Here is a 9,851-nt window from a genome sequence, read left to right as displayed (position 1 = left end):
ATGTTGTATAGCTGTGTTTTCCTGTGTTCGTAGTCAAAACTCAAAAATGAGTTGATATTTAATTATTAAAAAATGGCATTCTTTTATATGAAAAAGTTAATAATTGTATTTTATTTAGAAAATATTTTAGTTTGTCTTGTATAGATTTTTTATTGGATCAGATAACATTTTAAGCTGTCATATGGTCATGTTACAATGTGCCCCTCACATGTTACAATGTACAGGTATGCTATGGGGCATGTTGTCACATTTCACTTCCATTCTTTCGGGGTATATCAAGAAAAAAGTATATACTGTATTAATAAAACAAAACCACATAATTGTAATAGACGTGTGAAATTAATGTGGGGAAAAATAAATATTCTGAACCATAAGCAGATTTCCACAAACTGAGAAAGTCAAAAAGCGTTACTTTGTGCCCCGCTCTCCCCTACAGTCTAGGCTATTTACCAAAATTGTGGTTTTGCTTTAAGTGTAACAGTAAAAGTTCACCGAGAACGGGTTTTCACCAAATAAACGTGTATGTGTTGTTTACAAGTGCTTGCAGTTTCAGCACCATGATCTCTGACGTCACGTGAGTTTAAAATGAGGCCGCGCGAGAGGCAGAAACATTCGGCAACAGTGTCGGTTACAGAGGATGAACCGCAGCGCAACGCTCTGACAACACTGGTCAAATAACGCGAACATTACGTCGAATATAATAAAATACAGCCCAGGACTCTTCTTCATATAGTCTGCTATAAACTACTGCGAGAAAGTGGACAGTTTGATTACGAAGACGAAGACTATGGACGAACAGCAAGAAGCGAATTCACATCAGGGAAAGTAAAACGGACCAGGAGAAGGTAGGCTACATATTTTCTATTTCGCTTTTAAAGCCCCTTTAGCCTGTAACTGTTAGTAGGCTACACAGTAATCTGCAATAAAATAATCATATTCGTAATATTGATAAAGCCTACGCAATGTGTTGCTGAATCATATACAAGCGGTTCAGAATTTAACAGCGTTTATAAATGTATTGCTGAATATCAATTGAAATAGTTTCTCGCATGTCTTACACATTTTAGCTTTAGACGAGTTTATAAAAACATCATTTGAACATTATGATTCAAGCATAATTTGAGATGATTAAACTGGTCATTGAAGGTAAGCTATAGCACATATGGTTTTAGTAATGATCTCATACTCTCTATTTATACGACATTTGTTTTTATAGGCTACTGTAAGCTCGCTAATGAAATTAAATAAAATGTTTTATAGCAGAAAATTAAGTTATTTTTTAATTAATCAGTATGCTTTATCACAATTTTAGCTAATTTTGGGGAGCGAGATCGAGCTGTCAGTTTTGCTCAACCTTACATTACTGCAGTCTATATTTATTTATAAGCGTGATAGATTTTCTCCTATTGCCAAAGTTGACGTATCGTGTACAGTACAGTTCCTCAGCCAGTGTCTTCATTCAATTCAGCGTTTTCTGGGTTTAATTATTTTAGCTTGGGAATGGTTATAAATAAAACTAAATGCGTTGTCGTATGTCAATAAAATCAAATATGCTGACTTAATCTATCCATATTTTATACAGTGTTGTTAACGGAATCTTTAGCTAACTGCACTAAATATAATGCTATATAATATTACGCTGCCAAACCACTTACCACAAACCAAAACCACTGTCTTACCACAGTAATTTACAAGGGTTGCAATAACGATTTAATTGTAAAACACTTACTTGTATTCATAAAACGAGTTTATGTATGCTAATGAAGACTGAATAGGCTAATGCGTCAAGCATTTATAATATATGCGAGTTACTGTTGTTTTCAATCAAAGGCATGCATTTGAGACGAGACGACGCGCCGGTCGCTCGGGATCGTCTTCTTTCCATTCATTACTTTTGGTGGAAAGTTTTTTTAGGCCACTAGATGGCTCTGTTGAGCAATTTCACAGCCTTATTGAGATGTTTAGAGCCCCTGTTCATAACCAAACAGATGCAGTCCTTTAATTATCGAAATATTGTAGATTATATAGGCTAGTAGAATCATTTTTTCCACTAGCAATATTCCTTCATACAGACAAGAACAGCTCTAAACTGTAATTGGTTGGCTCTTCAGTGTTCAATGTTCACGTTTACGTCGCTGTGTGCTATTTTGTTGGACATCATTTGTATCTGATTGACTGTGTATCATTTTTGAAATGTGTGGACATAAAGATTTTCCATGTCTGACTGAGCTTTCCAGGTTGTTTGGCAGTTGCTTTCTCTCTGGCTGTTAAAAACCAAGCTAAATGTCTCGTAACATCAGCGCTATTGACTTTTCTCAATCCAAACTAATGTCATATGATTGACCTATACCCTTCATGGTGTAAGATAAGCTGCATATTCCGATAATGACACAAAAGTCAGAGAGGTTAGATTTTTGCTCTTGTGTTCAAAGTGTGCGTGACCTGCATTAAGTTCAGAATGTGGAGAAACATTATGGATTTTGTTGCATGCACAGCAAATATGTTCATAGATTTGTCTGACTCAGATTTTCAAGATTTGTTCCTCAGTCTGGCAAATCTAAGGCTATGTTTGCCTGCATGTTGGTTAGTCTGCTTGCCTAGACTGCATTACAGCCATCTGTCAAAAAGTCATAAATGTACTTTGCCAATACAGTAATGCAGCTTTTGTTTTCAGTCTTGAGCTTTTAGCCTAATTAAACAGCAGTGTTGTTGAGAAGATATTCATTAGTTGGCTGCTATTTATTCTGCCCAATTATTTCTTCAAGAGAAACTAAAAACGGCATTGTTGTGTTTAGTACCCCCCCCCCCCCCCCCCCATTTTTGGCATTTTGTATAAAGAAAATTGCACCTAAAATTAGAATGCAGCTCAGTCTCAAGTCATGTTATTTTCTGCACTGTTTGCTTAGTATGTTTAAAAGGTGAAAAGTTGCAAAACGGTTTGAGATTAAAATTTTGTTAAGATACCGAATAAGAATGGGCCAGTGAATCATTAATAATACAATATTACAGCAACAATATCCAAATAAATGATGCAATCGATTTGCGAGATTTGTGATTTAGTGCAAATATGAAAATAATGAGAATGTTTGATGATGTTGACTGCTTGCACCACTTATCTCTAGTTCAATTTGACCTTGATGTATTGTGTTTTGAGTCCTGGGACGTTGTTGTCAAGCCTAACCTTCTGTGTGACTGAGCATGCATGTGGTAAGCAAGACAGGAAGCTCAACAATGAGAGACTGAGCGCTGCTTTGTGTAGCACCACTGGCCTGTGAGCCCTGATTCGTCCTGACAGCACTTAATGACAGGGAAGCAGGGGCATTTTTGGTTTAATTTTCTGAGCTGTTTTGCAAAGTGAAGCTTGAGCCAAGGGCAAAGAAATCTTTTTTTTCTCTTTTTAATGTTATGCCATCTCCTGTAGAGTTTCCAGTTTCCAGTCTAGTAAACCTTTTCAGCTGAAAATCCTGATGTTTTCTTCAATCAATAGTCTTAATTAGTGCTGATTAATGAAGGGACTCTGGTTGCGCATTGCTAATAGTTGTTTGAATTCCCAAGGACGAAGCACTTCAACTTTCTGCTTTGCCTGGCATTTTAAGTTTTGAATCAAATTTAAATTTATGACATGCTTTTACATTTCTGAAAGAGTTAGGCCTGAAGATTTTCAAATAACCGATGAGATTCGTTTTAATTGGTTAGATGTTGGAGATGGTGAATTGAGGCAGAGGAGTAGTTTTCAAATTAAGATTTCATTAGTATTCTGTGGCTATACACGGACTCGTATCAATGCGGAAAATGAGCTGCATCCTTTTGTTTTAGTATTCAGATTTAAAAAAATTATTTATTTTTATGTAGCCAGGTTAAATTTGATTGCAACAACATAAATATAACATTAGTATCACAGACTGTTGGCTTATTTTCTTATTTTATGTCAGTTTCGTCCTTTGCATGGATCTTGTTAAAGGATTTAGATGTTAATATAAGCTAGGAAATTCATGGCAAAGCCATTTTGGGTGATGAGGGATGTTTTACCAAAACTATATATTATATTTGTGTGTGTGAAGGTAATCTTTAGTGTTTAGCAAATTGCTATGGAAACTGCATGAAATGGCCTTGTTTTATTGTGACCCTCATCTGAGTCTTTGCTTTGTCTCCATTAGTGTAAGTTTGCTCATTTTCATGTCATTTTTGTATGTTAATCTTTATGACTGACAAACAGGGATATAGAGAATGGAAGAGATGATGAGAGCTGTCGGATTATAATAGGTGTATATTGTGTATGAAGTGGAATGCTATAGATTGTGGAAAAGTTCAGATTGATTCTTTAATGCCCTGTATTTTATTGTACATGACTTCATATAATAGGCTATATAAAATAGTTTTTAGTGTTTTGCTGCTCTTCAGATTTATCCCTTTCTGCCCTATCGTTGCCATGGGCTCACTTTACAAGAACGATTGACCTAGCTACAAAGGACTTTCCCCCAAGAAAATGTTTTACCTTTGCTAAAACCTGTACCTGTAGTGGAAGAGCCTCTCCTCAATATTATTAACTCATCTTTATCTTTAGGTCATGTTCCAAGAACATTTCAATTGGCAGTTATAAAACCACTCATTAAGAAACCACAATTAGATCATAATAACCTAGCAAATTATAGACCCATTTCAAATCTTCCTTTTATGTCTAAAATACTAGAAAAAGTTGTATCCGCCCAAATGGGCTCTTTCTTGCAAGAAAATTACATCTATGAAAAGTTTCAGTCTGGATTCAGACCGCATCATAGCACTGAAACTGCGCTCGTTAAAATCACAAATGATTTACTATTAGCTTCTGACCAAGGCTGTATCTCAATACTAGTTTTACTTGATCTTAGTGCTGCGTTCGATACTATAGATCACACAATACTCTTAGATCGACTACAAAATTATACTGGTGTTCAAGGACAAGCATTAAGCTGGTTCAGATCATACTTATCTGACCGCTACCATTTTGTCTATTTAAATGGAGAAAAATGGATCATAACTCCAGTAAACTATGGAGTGCCGCAGGGATCTGTGTTAGGCCCTCTGTTATTCTCAATATATATGCTGCCACTTGGAAATATTATAAGGAAACATGGAATTAGTTTCCATTGTTATGCTGATGACACTCAGATCTATATTTCATCACGGCCAGATGAAAACGCTAAATTATCCAAATTGACAGAGTGTGTTAAAGATATAAAAGATTGGATGACGCGCAATTTTCTTTTATTAAATCCAGACAAGACAGAGGTACTAATCATCGGTTTAAAAAACCGCCCACAAAACCTCTCACACTACAACTTTAACATAGTAGGATGTCCTGTTACTTTATCCTCTACAGTAAAAGACCTGGGTGTTATACTAGACTGCAACCTGTCTTTTGAAAATCATATTTCATATTAGGGGTGTAACGATACATCGATATGGATCGATGCATCGATATAACGTCTAACGATACGATGCATCGATTCCACACTTAAAATATCGATATACAACTTTATTTTTACACTCTCCACATTCTCACGTAACATTCTTCCGCCAAAGCGCACATTTTCGTTTACTCACCAACCGCCTGCCGGTGTGTAACGTTAATTTCCTCATCTGAAAAAGACGCCTGACAAGACTGACTAATCCCTAAACAAGTTTATTTTTACAAAAGTCGGTATTGTCCGCTGTCAAGGCATCGCGAGTTCATATGTTTTACAGCAGAAACAGACAAGCACTCGCACCCTTGTTGGTGAACACAACACGATAAGTCCGTTTTAGCGACTCAGCGCGCAGTATTCAGGTCAGTCACTTTGAAAAGACGCGCTGGGTCAAAGCTGACTAAAAGTGATCGAGGATGGATAATTTCAATGAACTCGTGATATCTTCTTCAGGGCGTAAAAGGAAAATAAAACCTGAAACATTTTCACGGAACCTTACTAAAGCAGCTCGTTTAGTGGTGAGGGAAAAGCTCTCTGTACTGCGTGTACGTTATCACAACAACAAAGTTTGTTAGGCGTCTATGTCAGCTGAGGAGATTAACGTTATGAAGATTAACCGAGTGTTGTATTATTTATCATAGCAATTACTTGGTTTTGTTTGATTCAGAAAGATGAAATGTGAATGTATCTGCTCTGCTAAAAAAAAAAAAAAAATTTTTTTTTTAACATATTAAAGCATACTTTCAATTAACTTTAATTTTGTATTTTCCCTGTATTTTTTAAGTTATTATTATTAATCAAAACAACCCAGCTGCAGTTTGATTGATATTACTTGGATGCACAATAATAATAAAAACATGATTTATGAAAATGAACTAGAACGGATTACTTGCAAATGACCACTTCTGTTATAAATGTCCCAATTGGGAGAGGGTGTGCAATTTTCAAAGAGTTTAATTAAACGTTCATGTTATATATTTTGATTGCATTTGTGAGTTAATAAAAACGTAACTGGTTGTGTGAACATAATATCTAAATATCGATTAATCGATCGATATAGCCCTGAATCGAATCGAATCGAATCGTATCGTGGAATTTTTTGAAGTATCGGAAAATATCGTATCGCTGGCTGAGAGAATCGATATCGTATCGTATCGTGATGAACTGTCCGATTTACACCCCTATTTCATATGTTACAAGAACAGCCTTTTTCCACCTTAGAAACATTGCTAAGCTACGTAACATGCTATCAGTTTCTGATGCAGAAAAGTTAGTTCATGCATTCATGACATCGAGACTAGATTACTGTAATGCTTTATTAGCTGGTTGTCCTGCATCCTTAATAAACAAGCTACAGTTAGTCCAAAATGCCGCCGCTAGAGTTCTTACTAGATCAAGAAAATATGATCATATAACACCAATTTTATCATCACTACATTGGTTACCTATAAAGTTCCGTATTAATTACAAGGTATTGCTACTGACTTATAAAGCCCTAAACGGCTTAGCTCCAGTCTATTTAACGGACCTTCTATCGCCCTATAATCCATCGCGCTCTTTAAGATCACTAAATTCGAGGCTTTTGGTCATACCTAGGATATCTAGGTCCACCAAAGGAGGGAGAGCATTTTCACATTTAGCTCCAAAACTCTGGAATAGTCTTCCAGATACTGTTCGTTGCTCAGACTCGCTCTCCCAGTTTAAAACTAGATTAAAGACGCATCTCTTCAGCCAGGCATTCATATAATACTTTTAATCTTACAGTTAAATCCGACCTCTAGTTCATAGACGCCAGAGGAGAACTGGCCCCCGACTGAGCCTGGGTTCTCCCAAGGTTTTTTTTTTCTCCATCAGGTCACCTGATGGAGTTTTTTCGGTTCCTTGCCACTGTTGCCTTTGGCTTGCTCAGTTGGGGATATTTAATTTAATTAATCAATCAACAATACTATTGATCAGCATTACCAAACGTGGACGTTTTCCACTAGAAACAAACATTGATGTATTATTTTAATTTAATACTGTGAAGCTGCTTTGATACAATCTGTATTGTGAAAAGCGCTATATAAATAAACTTGACTTGACTTGACTTGACTTGACTTAAAACAGCATTAACCACTGAAGTAACAAACTATGTATGGTATAGGCAGGGTTTTCAAACTGTCGGTCGCAGAGTGGAAAAAGTTGGGTCACTTTGCTGAAGCTAAATTTACGTTTCAGTGAATGACACGCACACACAGACAGTTTAGTCGAGGCTGCACTAGGGCTGCGCAATATATTGAAATTATTGAAATATTGCAAATGTTCATATCGTAATATGCATAATGCAACGGCTTGCAATAACTGGGGTCATGAACAAAAGACTTCTCTGACTGAATAACATTTGTAGCTTTAATAAGAATCAGTAGGCTATATATTTAATTAATATAGTGAAGACTAAGCCGTGTTTTATTTTTTTACATTTGATTATTCAGATTCTGTTGTTAAATAAACCTAATGTTTAAACCCTAAACCCCCGGTTTACACTAATGTCAAAATGACACCTACTTGTTGCTACAGTAAAACACTGCTGTTCACTTTCAGAAGTTATAGGGATGTTTTCTTTTGACAAAAAGAATGTGAAACATGTATGTAGGTTATAGAATTTTATATATATTTTAAATATAATTCAAGTTTATTTTACACACTTTAAGCATATCAAATATTGCATTTTTATTCAATATCATGCAGGGCTGCACGATATACCAACATTTAATAGACAGTGCGATATTGCTTAGTGTGATTTTTGAAGAAAAAAATTACAATTTTACCATGAAAGTAAGATTTTGAAGCTCCATTTGTGCACAGTGTGCAACCATTAAAAATAAATTAAAATGTAAGAACATTCAAACCATAAATCCTTGTAAACCATAAAAAGATGGATGAAACAGCAGTCAATTAGAATGAGAATGGATAATTTTCTAAATTGGAATGGGCATATCAAATTTGACCCATCGTTACTTCACTGGAGTTCGCCTAATTATGCATGTATTCTATATTTCATATTCAAATTTTGAATTGATGTAAACAACAATTTATAGGTCAAACCTTAGCCCACACTGTACACATTAACACTATAATGTCTTTTATAGTGCATAATATAGTAACACTGGATGCTGTGCAATGGCACTGAAGACAGTGCTCAGTAGAGGAAACCTTCAATAGCATATAAGGCCTGACCTTTATTCTGCAAATCAAGCTGTTTTCTTAATGAGCTGCCTGATAGATGTTATTTTAGCCAAAACGTATTGAACATTATACTTTGAACAAATACCCTGAGGTCAGAGTGGGAGCATTAAGAAATGTTAATGAAAAATATAAAGCCATTAGCTGAACCTTCTTGGGTCAGCTTCTGCTCTGTAATTGAAAATCTTGATGTATGTTTCTCGTTTCCTCTGATCGCATATACAGAGATCAAGGACAGCCACAGTTTTCTTGACAGTATGCATGGTCCCTCTCCTTTCCACGTCCTTGTCTCCTGTCTGTACTCAATCTGTATATATTTTCACTGTGGACTACAGTGTTGCATGTCATCGCCTGTCTCAGTATGGCAAATCATGTTCTTTCATAAAGATCTTTGTGTCAGTACATGTTCTCAACCTCACAGATGTTTTTCTGTCCGTTAAACCAGAGGTTACTGTTTACTTTTCCGCTGGGAGGAAAATTTGAAATAGGCAAGCCAAACATGTATTTAATAACAGAAGAGGATAGGAATACAGTGCTTGGTTGGCTTTTATGAAATGCCATCTGAATGTACTGAAGAGTCCATACACTCCACAGGTCAATTGCGCACAATAAGACCAACGAAGCTACTTTATGTATGACTTGAACTGATTTTTTCAAAATGGTTTGAGATTATGCTGTAATATTACCTTGTCATAATGTAAGGGCTTGCATGAAACATGGTGAATATGTCTCTGGGGAACAAAACAGCTCATAGTAGCTGTGTTTGGACCGACTACTCATTAATAATCAAACAATACTTTTGTGCTGCATTTGTCCAACAGAGCACATCAAAGAGGAAGATTGTTTAGACAGTTGTTCGAGCACTTGCAAAGACATTAGTGTCAAATTAAGAAAGCCATTAAAGTCAGCTGTGTATGGAAGCTTGTTTCCGCCACTGAATAAAAAATAAAAAAGGTAATTGCAACTTTTTTATCTCACAATTCAGGTTTTTTTTCGCGCATTTTGGAATTTTTGTGAGATAGCCTATTGTAAGTCAGTCTTTTTTCCCTCAGAATTGGACTTAATAATTCAGACTTTTTTCTCAGAATGCGAACACGCAATTGTGACCCTTACGAAAAATAAGTTTATTCAAGTGCCCTATTAGTATACTTCTTTTAAACTAAAAATAAGAAAGTATACTTTCAG

General features: G+C 35.7%; 1 protein-coding gene across 2 annotated transcripts in view; it reads left to right on the top strand.

Moving 5' to 3' along the window:
• The first annotated feature begins 610 nt into the window (after window positions 1-610).
• Window positions 611-9,851, top strand: part of megf11 (multiple EGF-like-domains 11) — a 119,605-nt gene continuing 110,364 nt past the window's right edge. Inside the window, exon 1 of one of the 2 annotated variants that reach the window (XM_079874663.1) lies at window positions 611-845. The gene's annotated coding sequence lies outside the window, so the exon portion shown is untranslated. The remainder of the gene's footprint in view (window positions 846-9,851) is intronic. The other variant, XM_079874664.1, reaches the window with a different exon arrangement.

Source organism: Squalius cephalus (assembly GCF_949319135.1).
Source record: "Squalius cephalus genome assembly, chromosome: 6".
Taxonomy (NCBI): Eukaryota; Metazoa; Chordata; class Actinopteri; order Cypriniformes; family Leuciscidae; genus Squalius; species Squalius cephalus.
This window is presented reverse-complemented; position numbering and strand designations above follow the sequence as displayed.